The following is an 18834-nucleotide window of genomic DNA, read 5'->3' as shown; positions in this document are numbered from 1 at the left end:
TTAGTCTCTTGTTTTAGATGGCTTTTGGATGTGAATCTGGGGTTGCATCACACTTTCACCTCGGCCTGAAGGGGCTGCCGCCCATGTGCTTGACTGACGTTGCTAATGCGATTAAATTAATTCCCAGATGGGCTCATCTCTCAAAGGCCCCTCAGGTCTAAAGAGGAGCTGGAATTTTGGAGGGGTGGAAGAATGAACGGTAATATGTGAATAGATCCACTTCAGAGCAGATAGGTACAAAGCAGCCGGGCACTCATGGGAGAATTGAAGTGATATTGAGCTTCTGCAGTAAATGTAGAAGAGGATTACAAGCTCTTGTGCCCGAGTGAAGAGACTACACGTTCATTCCGATGTCCTACTCGTGTCCTTGTGTCTCTTTTTCTTCCTTGTTCTATAGCTGTTCCTTGAGAACGGCACGGGGTGAAATTGATGCTCTGTCGGGCAGTTTGATTTCAGCAACTTTGTAGAGATGAATTTCACAGAAAGGGTTCATTAATGCTGGTTTTGCACTCAGAATTGTTTTTGTCATTCAGACTTCTCTCTGGAAACATTACATCGCACACTGCAAGCTACTGATATTTTGTAGTAGTTCATATACAGTTACCTTTTGGAAGTAGTAGTTTGCTACTCTACATGGTACTAACAAAAAAGCTACATTGGCAAATAAATGAACAAAAGTCACGCTTTCAGACAAAAAATAAATGCAAAAAACTTGGAATAACTAACTGCATAAGTGTACACACCCCTGAACGAAAACTTTGTTAAATTCCCCTTTGATTTGATTACAGCGTAATAGGAGTCTATCAGCTTGGCAGATCTTGACAGGAATATGTTAAGACCAGGGGTGTGTAGACTTTTCATATCCACTGTATAATATTTATTCAGCACAAAAATACCTCCATAATTTGTATTTGTCTGGATTATGAAATTATAACTTAATCAATAAACATTGAAATGAACAGCAGTCATTTTAAATATTTTTTAAATATAAGTGAAAGAAGGCACTTCTGAAATGAATCAGGTTTGTTTGGAGATGGGACATTTTAGGAGGGTGCTTTGATTATTGCCTGAGTTTGATCAGTTTTAAGTCTACGTTCACAAATCAAAGTGAAAATATGATAGGAAATATGAAAACTGTTTTTATTTATATCATGACTCATGCAATTTGATCATGATTGTAATGTTAAATGTAGCATGTTAGATATAGCTGTACATCTATGTTAGAAACATGCTAGTGTATTTATTAGGTTGATTAGGTTTGTGAGCATGCTTATTGAAATGATTTTTGTGTAGCATGTGGAGGAATCTCTGTTTGTGTGTGTGTGTGTGTGTGTGTGTGTGTTTGAGTCGGAAAGCCCTCCCCATCCTAAACCTGTGCAGGCTCTCACTGGCGCAGAGCTATTGACATCTTGGCATTTGGTCCAGTCTGTCCGCTCTCCCTGGAGGGCCCGTTTCCTCCCATCCCAGCCGTGTATTGATTGGTTAATTTGATAGTTCTATCACCAATCAGCTTGTGTCTGACCTTTTGCCTTGGCAATGATGGCAGAGCGCTCATTTCTTCATCGTCGGCTTCGCCATACATTGACCTTTGCAGAGAGAATGTCAGCACGGCCCTTGATCGTAACCTGTCACTACATTTGTTATAAGTAGGAGTCACCCTCGCCTTTGACACCCGATGCTGAGCCTTCCCCAAAGCGGAAGCGCCAACCAACACCTCGCAGTGTTTAAAAAACACCAGCGAGCTTCGATACGCATCGCTATGCAGCAGTCATTCATCAAGTTGTCATAAGCATCCGCATGATTGAAAGCCGAAGACTGATTTTGGTGGGTTGTTATAGTTTTTTGTGATGTTTTATGATGATAAGCTAAACTCAAACATGGAAAGAAATGCCTGCAGTATTGTGTTCGAGGTCAAAGGTTCGACTCATATTTCACCCCAAAATCAAGATAAATTAAATAAGACAATTATATGTGCATAAATAAGACTTTTTTACCTCCATTAAGAGTTTTTTTATTATTTGACATTATTTTCATGACAGTTAAGCACATTTTCCCCAATAAATACTCATTATTTGAATGCATACGTTTCATTCATTCATTTTATTTCTTATTCTTTGTGGAGATTCTCACTACTGTAACACAATTTTTACTTTACAGTATATGCTTAATTGTCATGAAAATAATGCCACAATGCAAATAAGTCTTAAAAGTCCTCAAATATTAATACTTTTTTTGGGGGGGGGGGTTTATATATCAATTTCCCATTTTTATGATATATTGCTGTGTATATATTATATTATTGTGATATTATCACAATAATATAATACAATTATTTGTAATACACACTCAATTATTTATATTCGACAAAAACAAATTAAAACAAATTGTGCATGGCACTGTGAATGGGAACCAAGTGAGAAAAAGTTTCAATTTATTATGTTTGGAACAAAAATGATATGGTATCGCCATGTAATACGATGTTCACCTGTTTGCCTATATGTAAAACAAAAATTCCCCTTCGAGTCTGTAGTCACATTTCTAGCATGTAAATGATACAGATGTTATTTTCCGCCCTGCGTGCAGGTGTCCCACAGGGATGTCTCATTATCACAGACTGGAACGCTCTCCCCATGGGAATACCCCAGATTTTGTATACTTCAAACTCACTTTCTCTTTTCTTTCCCTATGAAAGACTTTTAAGGCACTCTGTTCTTATTAAACTACACTTTTGATACAAATCTAGAGCTTTTGCACAGAGGTAAGAACTGCTGTTGGTGCTTTCTGGGGAAAAAACACGGCACATGATTCTTACTGCGGCCACATCTGTAGTATATGTTGTTGTAAAACATGCTGTTTTATATCCGTAATGAAGCAGCGTGATTAGAGGGCCATGTGGCGTGTACCTTGATCACACACAACCTCGCGTAAACACCTGACAGCACGAGCGTGAGCGCGTTAGTGTGTTTGTCTTTACACGCCTCCTGTATCTGGCATTATGGCACATGTGAGCAGCACCAGGCAGTCTTTAGTGTGCTTCTTATGGGCTCATAATGTGGCTTTGGGTGTAATTACTGTGGCTTTAAATGTGTTCTCGGAGGAACTGAGACCAATAAATACCCATATACTTCCCAAACCCTCATCCATGACGCCGTCTGCCTCTGGTGTTGCAGCTTTTGTGGAGAATGACTGCTATATACGATTTTTTCATTTGTATTTTTTGTTGTGATATATCACCACAAATATACACATTTTCATTATTGTTTTGTGGACAAAAATTCCTTTTAATGTAATGTAAACATTAAAAGTAATATGTAATGTAAACGTCCTCTCTCTCTCTCTCTCTCTCTCTCTCTCTCTCTCTCTCTCTCTCTCTCTCTCTCTCTCTATATATATATATATATATATATATATATATATATATTAGATATTTTATATACATGTTTATATATTTAATTTAATTTTATATTAAATATATAATAATATTTTTAATGTTAAAGTATATGAATTTAAATAAATATTTCATTTACATTGTTAAATATTTCAAATGTAACTATTTACAAATTAGGGCAGTATTTGTTGTATTAAAAAATGTACTGTAAATAATGAATAATTAAAACATTGTGATGCATTAAACTAATAAGAATGTGCCTAATTGTCATAAAAATAAAGTCACAGTGCAAAAGAAATACTTAATGATCCACAAAATAGGCTTTTTATGCAAAATATAGTTTGTGTCTTTTTGATATTGGACTAAAATGTGAGATTTATAAGATTCACCCCTATGTCTATTGAAATATTGCCCTTTAATATGATTTAAGATTTAATCCGAGCGATAATACGTCTGCACAGACAGTGAATGATTCTTATTGGTTAACTAGAAATATTGAGATGTGTTCGGCGATTCCGTGATACAGTTTTGGTGTCCCGTATTCTCAATGCCTCGGTCATCCCTCTTGGTCCGAAAAGGCCCAATGAATAGTTCATATATGAAAGCAGAAAAGATGAAGGATTTTATCAAAGCTGTGGGGAAATACTCACGAGATCAGGCCGCGTTTAACCCAGATTAAACCACGGAGGTCCAAGGGCTCTTCAAAACAAAGACAAGTTCAAGACTTCCTTCCCTTAAGGATGTGTCAAGGGCAATCCAGACAAAAGACAAATGTCTTTTTCAGCACTGCGATAAGCATCTGGGCACAGGCGGTATAAAGCGATGCCTTTTCTTCCTGTGATTCCCTCCCTCCGTTCAGCCTAATGTGGCTACAGTGATTTAACCGAATATGGGACCGTGGCGATTTCTTATCTCCGCCTTAAGGGTATAGCTCAGTAACCCCAGCTTTGAGTGATAGGTTTGTGTGCGAGTACAGGGTGGGCCGGCGGGCTCCACCGAGAAGTCTTTGTATTATAGAAATGTACGAGTTGTTGGAATGATTAATGCCGGGTTCATCCCGCAGACCTGTATCAGGCGAACTTCCCTAGACAAAACTTTTGCTGAATCTTAAATTCAGCCAGAGAAAAGGAGTTATTCTCTATTGATTTTCCCTCCCTCGTGTATCCTCTTTCTATAGATGTGAGAACTTCCCATTCCGATTCTTTTTGCATCTGATTTCCTATGGATGTATTGTAAGTAAGTGGCTCATTTTTTATGCTGCCATACAAAAGGCCTGTCAAAGGAGACTCCCGTGCCCGACGCATTTGTTCCTTTACATGAGACGAGAACGCACAGATACAATAAATAAATCAGCGCACTTGTCAGCCACTAGCAGGGGAACAGAGCGAGTTACAAAACCATTTTCCCTTTCTTGCTTTTAATGGTAATGCCACAGGATTGTAAACTTAATGAGATAAGGTTATCAGTGGATTCAAAGCGTCTTTGCTGCTTTCTTTTCAGAAAGCAAATATCATTTAGGTTTGTTGCAACTGTAGGTTTGTTGACGCCGTACTGAACGGATAATCAAATAAACTAATACATCTGAGCAAACAAACCAACAGGCTTATGTGTGATTGGTGGGAAACATTAATTAGTCTGGTAAATCTGACAGCGCCTCATGACAGGATAATGCCAGCATGTCTTACTTTGGAATATATAGTGAAATTGTTTAGTAGGAATGTGCAAAACTACATATTTGCATTGACTAGTTGGTGGTTTGCATTTATAACGGTTGTATGACGCAATGTGATTGCAGTTTAGTTTTTGCAGTTAACTTTTCTGACCGTTTTACTTTTTTTTTTTTTTTTTGTGACTTGAATACAGTACTGTTCAAAACTTTGGAGTCAGTAAGATTTCTTACAGTAAGGTTTTTAAGATAAGACCTTTATGCTCACCAAGGCTGCATTTATTTGATCTGATATTATATAGAATATAAAATATGCCATTTATTCCTGTGATGACAAAGCTCCAGTCTTCAGTGTCAAATGATCCTTCAGAAATCATTGTCGAAAATAGTTATGCTGCTTCATTTGTTTGAGAAAACCATGACACAGCTTTACAGGATTCTTTCATGAATAGAAACTTCAAAAGTGCAGAATTTATTTGAAATAGAAGTGCAAGTTCAGAGCAGTCATTATTATTTCGTGGAATGGGATTTGATGAGGGAAATTTTCAGATGTAGACCTATATTTGTCCAAAGGCCAGTTGTAATTGGCCCGTGGGTGAGAAAGGTCCATGTTTTGATTAATCAGGGTAAAATCCTTCATTGTTACGGTCTTGAGCATTTCAAATAGACTCAAAAGGTCCATCACAGAGGTGAAATCCATACCTCATAATAAAAGGATTGAAAGACGGCAATGATTTACCTCAGCAGAGGAAAAACTCAGCCCATTGTTACTGTGCCTTGTGTGATTCGGTCACTCTTCTGCATGAGGGAGAGATGAGTTCGTTCATTAAAAAATGTTTGTTGTTTTCTCCCTCCACTCAGACGAATCAATTGTAATTTTATGAATTTATGACGTGCAGTGCCCGACTATTGATATACAGCATGGATGCTAAGAGAAAACTCTCCATATAGAAGAAAGAGGGTCGGTTACTGAACTTAAACGCTTATTATTATTAGATCTAAAATTTGAAACATTATCAAGAGAACCTCCTGATAAAGTATGTTAAATTCTGAGGTTATCCACCAGAATGGTGAAGCTGTCCTCACAGGTTTTACACAAAGGAATGAAATGTCACAAGTAAGATCTATATCTTTTTTTTCTTCTACGCAGCAATGGGTTGAAGAGCAAATTGAGACTCATTAATTTTATAACTCTAAATTATTTTAGGAGAAACATCTGAGACAAATGTGATCCTAAATGTAAACGTCTCCTGAATTAAGAGAATGTGAATCCATCATGCAGACACATCCCACCTCTCCCAGAAGGTCCGGGAGTCTCCCGCATATTGATAGCGGTTAGCTCTGGTGCCCGCAAATTGTATACAATATCCCGGAAATCGAGCAAGTGAGAATATATGTTAGAATATATATTTTTTATATATTAAGGGGTTGGGGGAGTTGTTGTGTCATCTCCCGGAAATTCGTTTTTGCAGGGTGGGATGTCTGCACCATGGAACCAGCTGACCTGAAAGTGAAAATCATAGAAGAAGACTGCTTACGCTAATCCCAAATATAGCTCCCCTTGTGGCAGCACATAGAATTGCACTGTGCATTTGTTGTGGATTATCAGATGCATTTTGACTTGTGAAATCAAGCTTTTTATGTACTTGCATAGAGTATGTTTTGGGCCTTAGGACCAGAAGAGTCTCTCTCGGGCCAATAATGAAACACATATATCTCACCCTTTATTCCAATTTCCGCTTTTTAATGTTTACCTCAACAAAACCTCCAGAATTCGAGCATTTTCATTCTCCCTGTGTGTCTTGATCCCCCTGAGCGAGCTATTCAGTCTAGTGGATAAAATATTCTAATGTGTGCTGTTTTTCTTCCATTCGGTGTGCTTAAATATTACAAAGCATTTAATTATAAAAACTGAGAACAGACGCAGTCCTGGGACTGTCAGTGGGAAAAATAAATGTACAATCAAAATTGCAATTACCTGCAGAATTTCAGGGGTAAACACATCAGCAATCTCATAACAAACACAGGCTAGTTTGCATTCTAAAATGAATACAGTTAGATCCAAAGCAATTTTCTCTTATTTATCTTAGACGCCATGCATAAATAAAGCAAGGGCATTGAAGCAATTAGCATAATTAGACTGTGGTGGTCAGGCCCTATGCGATTTCTTAAGAGGCATCGCAGAGAGTTGTGTGCGTGTGTGTGTGTGTGTGTGTGTGATCGCTGTCCGTATTGAAGGGCTTCCTGGGCAGTCATTGTTCGAGGTTTTCATACAGGAGAATGCAATCAGTGTTGTCTGTGTGAAGGTCCTCATTACCTGCAGGACCCCCGTACCCCGTCTGGACTGGCCTTGGGTCTCCAAAACAAAACTTTTGCATTATAATGTATCTTATGTATTGTGCATGAATGCATAGCAAATCGCAGCAGAACAACAGCTGCCACAAATTCACTTCCTTTTCTTTTTTAAAAAAAGGCCAAACTTGGCAGAGAAAAAAAGTAATGATTTACTATTCTACTTAAAGAGACTGAACTCATTATCTTTGTTTGAATAGATCATCATATTGCATACTAATGACCCTATGTATTCTGAGGGAATCGTTCCAGCTTGTTGCCTGAGTATTTGTATCTACCGGTAAGTATGAATTAAAAATACATATTTCCAGTGCAGCGCATATGGATGAAAATGTAAGTACGAAGTGGATCTGTGCTCTTAAAAGAGTTTCTTTGATGAAAGCATTGCATATGTGGCTCTGTTTTTTAGTAATAAATGTCATTAAAACTAATTTCAGTCATTGCAATCATTTTAAGGGGAAATTTTGCTGAATCGTTTTCAGCCAGGCTACAGTCAATATCTCTAGGCTTCTTTGTCTGTCCTCCATAATAAACTCGTCTTTGATTCTGTTTTTCATTATTGCATGTTTTTTTTCTTTTCTTCTTTTCATTCTGCAGGATCCCTGCAATATTCCAGATTTTATTTTGCTCAATTTCCTGCAGGATTTAACCATTTTAGCTTGAGGTTACATGGCAAGACGTCACTGTAAGTCACATGCCCAAGGCATGCGGCACACATTTCGATTTTATACTAGCTAAAAGTTTACACAAAATACAAATTTTGTTTCTGACAGTTCCTAGACTAAATAAGCGATTCGTTGGTGCATGTAATGAATTGTAACTTGCTCCACCTCCTAGCATTCTGATGGATAAAATCAAGTCCTACATTTACACATTTCTACCTATTTTTGTTAAATATTCTGTTTCAGTATGCAAGTATTATGCGGAATATCTTTTCATGTGTGCATATGTTTATTGTCATCACTTAAAGGAACACGGCGACTTTTTGGGACTTTAGCTTATTCACCGTATCCCCCAGAGTTAGATCAGTCCATACATACCCTTCTCATCTCCGTGCGTGCCGTAACTCTGTCTGACGCACCCACCGCTAGCCTAGCTTAGCACAAAGACTGGAGGTAAACGGCTCCAGCTAGCATACCGCTCCCAATATAATGCCAACATTTTCCTATTTACATGTTGTAATTTGTATAGTCACAGCGTGTACAAATAACAAGGTCACATGAGACACAGCCATCTTCTAACCGTATACATACTGGGAACTATATTCTCAGCACTGCTACTTCTGCGGAGTGATTTACTCCAACTCTTGAGCGAACTCTCTGCTCCTCACCACGGGGCTTCTCAGGTGCTGCGAGCAGAGGATATAGTTCCCAGTATGTATACGGTTAGAAGATGGCTGTGTCTCATGTGACATTGTTATTTGTACACGCTGTGACTATACAAATCACAACATGTAAATAGGAAAATGTTGGCGTTATTTTGTCACTTATTGTATTACAGTATGCTAGCTGGAGCCGTTTACCTCCAGTCTTTGTGCTAAGCTAGGCTAGCGTGGGGTGCGTCAGACAGAGTTACGGCACGCACGGAGATGAAAAGGTATGGACTTATCTAGCTCTGGGAGATACGGTGAATAAGCTGAAGTCCCAAAAATTCGGCGTGTTCCTTTAATGGGCACTTCTTCCTCTAAATCAAGTCAAGGCCCCTATTTGTTTGTACTGACGTCATATTGTTTTATTAAGCCTGTGTTTAAACACATAAGCATTCAAATGATGTTTAATCCTCTTAGGGTTGAGCTAAATCCCCCCCTTAACCCTCCAGATTAGACTCTGAAAATATTTCCTCTTCCCGAGTCTAACCTGGATGAAGCCGAGACGTGTTTGTAAAGTACGGATTTCTCCCTCTCTCTCTTTCTCTCTATCTTTGCTCATGATAATACGTGCTGGCCAGTCTCAGCGTTTTCCTTTAGCCCAGATATTATTGTCCTGTGTCATCACCTGAAGGTGACTGTTATCACTTAATTAAATCCTGGCGCGGAGGGAAGTCGAAACAATATTCACCCGAAGGAACTTTTTAAAAGTGTGGTAGTTTGTACAAGGAAAGCCAGCGTTCACTCCTCTGCTCCTGGAGTGCTTTTGCCATATCCTCTCTGGTGACGTGTTCTAATTTAGATTTCATATGTCAGATGTCCAACAACTCTGACCAGTAGGCAGTGTGTCAAGAGACAACTTGTTTTATGTTTTTTGCACTTTTTTAAAATAGAAACAGGAAATTAGTGTGGACAGAGAGAGAGATAAATAAACAAACAATAAATAAATATTTTAAAATACTGGAACTCTAGTAAATGAAGTAAATGGGTACAATATATTACTTTTTTATGTTGTGTATAATATTTAATACCTATTACTTAAGGCCTAGTTTTATAACAGAATATATATCTTTTTTTTTTCTTATCTTATCTTATATATATATATATATATATATATATATATATATATATATATATCTCAGAAACAATATTAATTCAATCCAAACAAGGCCTTAAAGTATTAAATCATTGTGTGTGTGTGTGTGTGTGTGTGTGTGTGTGTGTGTGTGTGTGTGTGTGTGTGTGTGTGTGTGTGTGTGTGTGTGTGTGTGTGTGTGTGTGTGTGTGTGTGTGTGTATGTATATATATGTGTGTGTGTGTGTGTGTGTGTGTGTGTGTGTGTGTGTGTATTAGATGGTGGTTTGCTATTGGTGGATCTCATGTGAGTGACAGGTTGCTCCGCCCTCACGTCAGTAAACACATCATCAGAGAAGAAAAGAGATGATGCTGCAAGAGGGAGGGGAAGTTATTTGGATTAAAGATTATGGGTGGACATTAATAAAAAATGATATTGATAGAATATAAAATAAAATAAAAATTGAGATTTGTTCAAATAAATATTTTAAATATATACTGACATTTAAAAAATACTGCAATTTTCCATTAAAAAAAACTAAACAAAAAAACAAAACAAGAATTTTAAATTTTGATTTCATGCTAACTTTAAGAGGAGCCAGAACAGTTAAAATGTTTACAATTCCTGTTTCTAGTGTAGATGTCGATACATGTTGTGTCTGAGAATTGAGGATATGCTAAAAGGTTGAGTGAGAACCAAGCAGCAGGATCTGATACTCTCACACCTTTTTAAATGGATGCTTGTAGTAGGTCATTTGGAGTGAAGCAGGCCAATAAATATGCCATGCCGAGTACCTCCACAGACCCCCTCCCCCAACGCTAAGCCTCCATAAGAAATGAGCAATCTAACGACGCTCTTATTTGAAAGAGGTCTCGGCGAGAGGTAGGATGAGTGATCTGAACATCTCCCGCGCTCGTGCCTTCAATAAAGAAATCAATACCGCGCATCCATATTTGCACATTTCTACATGGCTTGTCAGCCTCAAAATTGACTTCAGTGGAAAAGATCACTCACGGCTCCCGTGACAATTTAGAAGTTCTGATAAGATCTCTTTTAACACCTCTCATCTGTCTTTCTTTCTTTCTTTCTTTCTTTCTCTCTCTCTCTCTCTCTCTCTCTCTCTCTCTCTCTCTCTCCCTCCCTCCCTCCCTCTCTCTCTCTCTCTCTCTCTCTCTCTCTCTCTCTCTTTTGGGTTTTTGAGTTTTGGGTCACCCACAGTTTGAAGATAATGCTTATGCTTATTTTTTTAGCATAATAATTGGTAGCACTAATGGGTAACACTTTATTTTACAGTGTCCTTGTTACATATGTTACATGTACTTACCATAGTAATAACAGTAAATTATGCATAATTACATGCAACTAACCCTCAACCAAATCCTAATCCTACCCTAACCCTATAGTAAGTACTAGTAGTTGTACTAGTAAGTACTCAGTACTTAAATAGCTAATTACACTGTAACAATTATACCTTGAAATAAAGTGTAACCCACTAATGTTTTGTTAGTGTATTACCAAATATCAGTCTGGAACAGATAGCACTCTAGCAGCTTTATGTGTGTGTGTGCGTGCGTGCGTGCGTGCGTGCGTGCGTGCGTGCGTGCGTGCGTGCGTGTGTGTGTGTGTGTGTGTGTGTGTGTGTGTGTGTGTGTGATTGATTGTTTTAAGTAATAAATTATAAATTATTTAAATATGTTATTATAAATTATATATATATATATTCTTTTTAAGATTTTTTTTATATTTTAATAGTAAAAAAGAGCCTTGTGAGCTTCTAGTAAGTATTAATATTATTTAATATTATTATATTTATTAATAATATTTTTAAGAAAACCTTTGTTTTAATAGTAAAATAATCATTTAGATGCTAGTAATTGTTTTATATTTCTGCTAACTGTTATCTAAATGGCTGCGAATTTTTTTTTTATCTTATTTGAGCTATTGTATGTCGACCTTTTACCCACCTGTATATCGCTTTTCAGGCAAACACAACTTCTTTTTAACATATACGTGGCACCAGATGAAAAAGTGTGCTCTGACTGAATGGCATTTTTATACTTCTTGAAATGTTTGAAATCAGCCAAATGAAATATTTCTAATTAAAACTGTTTAAATGGCCATGTCCTCCAACTTTTTGTTTTGACTTACTGTTTTGTGGAGGGGTTTAAGTCTTCATTTGCATTGCATGTAGGAGTCCTGTAGCTCAATACCTGTGCGAGCGAGTCCTGCCCAGGTTTGGCCGAGCAGTTCTTCATCATGGAGGCTGTTGGAGAATGGAGGGAATGGAGGGATGTGATTGAGGAAGATGAACATGTGGCATCTCCCCCGTCACCAGCTGCCCCGCTCCTCTCTGCCTCTCTCTCTCTCCCTCTTCATTTTGTCTGACCTAATAGTTAATGATATGTTAATAGTCAATGAGGCTGGTCTCGCCTGGCGTCCGCTGTGTGTGTTAATGTGGACGTGTGGTGGCTCTGGCCAGGGTGCAGCGACTAGATTGATGTTTACCAGCTTGCGTGTCCTTCAGCTCACGTATATTTGTCCTTTGTTAGAGAAAACACAAGGCTACTGAGTTCCAGATCGTGTTTACTGTTGTAGCACTGAAAGGCAGGAATGTTCTTGTTTGAGGGATTGTGGTCTATATTATTTAACAATAGCTTATAGTGAAGCAAATAATCATTCGAGGAGACACAAGCTTTCTAGTTTTATTTAAAGTAAAACAGAACAAAACAGTATTGCCAATGCATGCGATTTCTGTGAGATTAGTTTATCCATCAGGATGGGGATAGGGCGTTTCAGAGGCAGAAAAAATATAAGATTTAAATGTTAAAATTGTTTAAAAAATATTTTTCTTTAGAAAAATCCTGGAACGTTGTATTTAAAGTCAACATTAAAACCATTTTATTTCTGGGATTTGACATTTCTGAGTGAAATTTCTTTGGATATTCAACAAGAAAAACATGCTTGGTTAATATTTTTTTTTTCCTGTGTTTGTCTTTGGTTATGTCAACAGAGGACATGTTGTTTCAGAGGCAGAAAAAGTATTTAAAAAATAAAAAGATTTTAATTTTAAATTAATTTTTCCCCCTTCTGAATAATGTGCACAATAAGACCGTGAACATTTTGTAAAGTAAAAAAAAAAATATGTTGGCCTAAAATGTATTACTTTATATATATATATATATATATGAGGAACAAACTTATTTTAATGTAGAATAATACAAACTGTTTTATCTTCTACAATAAAGCCAGAGAGTTATTTAATTTTTATTAAAAAAGTAAATAGGTTAAAATTTGATTTTGTGTTCACAAAAACTGAGTAAAAAAAACCCTGAAAATAGATTTTCAGTGATGCAATGTTTTTTATTTATTTTTTATTTTTTTATTTAAATGAGGATTCAATTAATTTAATGATGATGCATTAATATTGCCTCTTGTTAATGCTATTTGTGAATAACTAAAACCACAAGAAGCTTGAATTACACTTTTTAATTTTTTCTACATTTAATCTTAATCTAGATTCTATTGCTTTTGCTGCCTTAGGTCAGTGTGCAGATCCCAAACCGTTACAGAGTTTCATTTCCCTTCTGTGAGACGCTTTCTTCCTTTCTTCCCCAGAAAGAGAGAGCAAGAGAGAGAGAAGCTGCTTGCAAGGCATGACTGCTTTAAACAAATGACAAAAAAGGCCCATCTTAATGTTACACTTTTCTCCCCCAGAAGTTTGTCTGGCTAGTGATTTATTGTGCACTTTACACAGTGGTTAGCCTGTAAACAGAGGCCGTTTATCATGGAGGGGAGCCAGGCGGAGGCACGCAGTGTTCCTCAGAGACCTGGCCCACAGATGCCGTGCGTTTGAAGGAAGAGCAGTGGAGATGATTGCAGACTGGCTGGAGGTGACTGCTGCGGGTCCTTCCTGACAGCCAGGAGGAGGCTCTCGCAGGTCACAAAGTCCAAGAGAGGCCCTCCACTGGGGAGGGGACGGTGGTCTCTCAGTGTATAGATGAACTGACAGGGATGGAGGAGAACGGAAGGCCAGTATTTGCGCTCTATAAACATGATGCACCGTTTGAGAGAATGGACTGAATTTATCATTTCACTGGATTTTTTTTTTACACAGACATTTTTCAGAGAGATGGATAGATAGATGGGTGGATGGATGGATGGATGGATGGATGGATGGATGGATGGATGGATGGATGGATGGATGGATGGATGGATGGACAGGTAGGTTGACAGACAGGTAGACAGACAGACAGTCAGACAGCTAGGTAGACAGACAGGTAGGTAGGTAGGTGGGCAGACAGACAGACAGGTAGGTAGACAGAAAGGTAGGTAGGTAGGTAGGTAGACAGACAGATATACAGACAGACATAAAGACAGACAGGTAGTTGGACAGACAGGTAGGTAGACAGACAGATACACAGACAGACATAAAGAAATTTAGGTAGTTGGACAGACAGACAGACAGACAGACAGACAGACAGACAGAGACGGACAGACAGGTAGGTAGGGAGACAGACAGATATACAGACAGACATAAAGACAGACAGATATACAGACAGACATAAAGACAGACAGGTAGTTGGGCAGACAGGCAGGTAGACAGACAGGTAGGTAGGTAGATAGACAGAGAGGTAGGTAGACAGGCAGACAGACAGACAGACAGACAGGTAGGCAGGTAGACAGACAGAGAAGTAGGTAGACAGGCAGACAGACAGACAGACAGGTAGGTAGGCAGGTAGATAGACAGAGAGGTAGGTAGACAGGCAGACAGAGAGGTAGGTAGGTAGACAGACAGACAGACAGATAGACAGAGAGATAGGTAGGTATACAAACAGACAGGTAGGTAGGCAGGTAGGTAGACAGGCAGACAGAGAGATAGATAGGTAGACAGACAGACAGACAGACAGAGAGATAGGTAGGTATACAAACAGACAGGTAGGTAGGCAGGTAGACAGACAGAAAGGTAGGTAGGTAGACAGACAGAGAGATAGATAGGTAGACAAACAGACAGACAGGTTGGTCAGAAAGACAGATAGATCAGCATAGTAGAATGATTTCTGAAGGTTCATGTGACACTAAAAACTGGAGTAATGATTCTGAAAATTCAGCTTTGACATCACAGGAATAAATTACAGTTTAAATATATTAAAATAGAAAACAGTTATTTAAAAATGTAATCATATTTCACAATAGTACATACTTTTGAATGATAGTATATAGTATATATAGTCAGTATAAACCAATCTGTTTAAAAATTAAAAAGTCACTACCATTAGAATATGTACAGACCAATGCAACAACGTGAACTCTACAGTATATCAGTAGTTTTCACATGCAAAGAGGCTAGCAAGGCATGACAAAGCATAACAAATGCAACAAAGATGTTTGTCTTGAGCATATTTACATAGAACAACAATTAAAAAAATAGCTCAGAGCGAATATAAGAGCGCATTCTGTGTGAATAGCCCCTGAGGGTCAGAGCGAGGGCAAAACATGGTCAGCTAAGGCTAATTTACAACCACTTTGGTGCAAGAAACCTTGACTGATATTATAAGTGGACTTCAGGGGAAAAATTAAATGCTAGATGTGTAGAATACAGTCCCTTGAAGCTTTTTGTTGCTTTAAGTAAGGTAAATAAGCATCCGTGTTAGCGTAGCATTTATGTTAACGCATCTATATTGGCACATTAGCATTTCAAATGTAAAGTGCCATATAATGGGACAGTATTAGCATTAGCGCAGTGTAATGTAAACCGCGAGTCTAACACATCACCTCCAGCAGATGCGTGCTCAGGGAGGAAGTGATGCGCTAGCGGGCCGCCGTGGGACGTGCTGTTGTCAGCTGCATATCAGCACGCTGTAAATAGCCCGAGGCTGCTCTGTTTTATCGGCGAGCAGAGACCGCACGCTCTCTCGCCAGCTGCCAATGCTGCTTTAAACTCAGAAATAAACGAGAGAGGGATGCTTTCCCACCCCGTCTGTGTAAACCTGATTTTCATAAAAAGGTGATCAGATCAGCTGTGACATTGTCCACAATACCTTGTTTTTTTTCCTCTTCATTCCTTTCTGCCATTTTCTCGCCCAGGGTGCATCACCCTACGGATTATCTGAGGCAGCGGGGGACAATATGTAATTAACCCATGTGACCTCGATGCCTTAATTGTTGACTGTTGGAGACCAAACAGCAGCACCTCCAGCGGTGATATCGGCTTCCCTTTGTCCAAAATCCATAATAACCCAACACGACCACTCTTTTCTTATGTCTGTGACTTTTATTGATAAGGATCAGACTTTGTTTTGCAGAATATTTATGTATTGGTCATGGCTTCCGTAATGATTAGCAGTGCTTACTAAACAATGTATTTAATATTAAATGCTGGCTTTTTATGGCTTTTTGGTTTAAATGTGTGTTTATAATGATAAAACAGGCACAAAAAAAATCCCACTGAGGAAAATTACCCATAGAGACTAGAATAACATACTGTACACTGGAAGAAAATCTCAACTCATTATAGTTTTTTGTTTTTTTGTACCTACTTTCACAATATTAAATAACTTTTTTAATTTAGTCAATTCATATTTATTGGAAAAATCAATTGTATGTAGTACAAGTAAATTAAGTTTAGTTTATTAAAAGCAAAAAATATTTTTTACAGTGTAGAGAGACTTGGACTCTTGGATGGTCTTGGAGAGCAACCATCCAGAACACCCTAGAAACCACAGATGTCTAGAAACCAGTTTAAGGGAAGATAATTTGAAACTGTGTCTGTCTTAAAGAAGCTAAACTACAGTAAAGTTATTGGGTTTTTTTACTTGGTAAGCGGCTAACACTAATACCTTGTTCATTTTCCAACCTATAGGCAAATTGGAAAAACATGCCTCTATATATTGTAAAACTCCAAAAACGTACCTAAACATACAATCTACTGCAGTTTCCAGCTCAAATGAACACTAGTAACTGTAAAGCACAAACAACTTTTATTCCCTTTAACACAAATGATGATTACAGAGGCATATTATTGATTAATAAAGACTTATTTTCATGCGGTTCCTTGCACAAAAATATCGTATGACCTCAAAACACTTTTAGTGCATGACCTGTAAAATATTACAGTTTGACGTTTCTATCAAATAACCAGCTCCGTATGTATGGAAATCGCTGGTGTTTCTGACGTCACAAACTACCTTGTAACCAATCACGTCAATGAGTGTATCTCTGAGCTGGTGTGAGTGAGTGGTGGTGGGGCTAATTTGCATATTCATAGAACCACGTATACTAAATGAGGCAAGGGTGTAGAGTTACATTCAAGCTTTTTTAAGGCATGACAACAAAAAAAAATGTGAGGAAAAGATGTTTTAACGTCATTTTGGTGATCAAAGATGAGTTTACAATTATTGACTACAGGGGGACATTAACACTATTGGTTATTTTAGGTTAGGGTTTAGTGTAGGTGGTAAGTTATTTTCAAACACAATATAGCATTACGCTTTAAGCGTCATTCACCGGACATTTAATTTCTGAACCACCGCAAAACGTGCAACAACCCACATTAAAACATTGCCAGATTCACATTCATCATGTTAAAGGTAAAACTGAACACGCTTTTAGCACTTTTAGCAACTTTCACTTTGAAAATTCCATGAAACGTGCAAGAAGCAACATAATATCATTTTCACAGGCATGTTTTTTACAATAAGGGTGGGTTGTTGTTCTCAGACGGCAAAACTGTGGTGGCACTGAGAACAGAACCGCTTGCCAAGCTCTGCCAGCAGTTTACACCATGCTAAATAAAAAGTGATTTTGCAGCTGCAGTGTGTCATTGACCAAACAGAGGTGATTTTGTTCACAATTAAGCACTTCAGCTTTCATATGGTTTTGTGTGTGCGGTGAAATTTTTCTGTTTCTGCTACCTTGTGCATTGAAAAAAATATTTTCTCCAGAAAAGGTGAGAAATGAATTCCATTTTTAGTTAACATTCTGGTTGAATACAATATTTACAGTAATTGCCACAGCGATGCAGCATGTTGTTTTTCCCCTTAAACATTTAAGCACAAATCCTGCCCACTAAAGATTTCATTGGTCAATCTCAATGCTGATTGCCAACATAAAGTTGAAACAAATAAACCCAATAACCTAAACCCTAACCCTTAAGCCGCAATGAAACGTACGTAACAAATCTTTTTTTATATATATATATATATATTATGACGTACATTTGAGTGAAATAGATTATCATCCACACAACATCCATCACACAAGACACTAATACAAATTCATCACTCACTAAAACAACCTATCTAATAACCAACTTTTGACTTTCAAACTAAAACCAACCATATTTGAAATACTTTTAATATCCAGAGGCAACTTATTCCACTCTTGAGCCCCTAAGTATTCGAAAGACCCTACATAGTTTTAAAACAATATCATGTAATATCCATAAGAATTTGCCTAGTATTATAACAATGTTTCTCGCTTACCCTAGAGACATACTGTTTGTGTTAAAATACGTAGGAGCTCTTTTATTGATTATCTTGTGTTTTCTATAGGTAACCAGTCAAGATGTCTAAAATGGGATATACGTAAAAAGTGTAAAAGTACTAAAACCTAAAACTAAACATCAATTTATTTTTGAGATTTCTGTAACTTATCCAACCATGCAGTCATGAGACAGATCAGACATCCAAGAAATGCATGTTCAAAATGACATTGCGCTAAACATGGTTTATCCAGAAAACTAACACATCTAGCAAGAAATGTAGCCATATTTGCACCACTTAAATCATTGTCAAGGACACATCCAACATAATAGTTCTGTTTGATATTGATATTTGATATTGACTTCATTGATAGATGCAGGTCGCTGCGTGATTGAGTTAACCAACTCAAACGAATCTGGAAATATGGAAAAACAAATCTGATTTGTCCACAAAAACAAAAACAAAAAAACAACTACCATTATTCATATAAACGAGCCGTTTTTTGCC

At 37.7% G+C, this 18834-nt stretch overlaps 1 protein-coding gene across 6 annotated transcripts in view; it reads left to right on the top strand.

Moving 5' to 3' along the window:
* Positions 1-18834, top strand: part of npas3 (neuronal PAS domain protein 3) — a 323145-nt gene that overhangs the window by 187398 nt on the left and 116913 nt on the right. The window lies entirely within an intron of this gene.

This window comes from Leuciscus leuciscus (genome assembly GCF_965113295.1).
Source record: "Leuciscus leuciscus genome assembly, chromosome: 17".
NCBI classification, from domain to species: Eukaryota; Metazoa; Chordata; class Actinopteri; order Cypriniformes; family Leuciscidae; genus Leuciscus; species Leuciscus leuciscus.
This window is presented reverse-complemented; position numbering and strand designations above follow the sequence as displayed.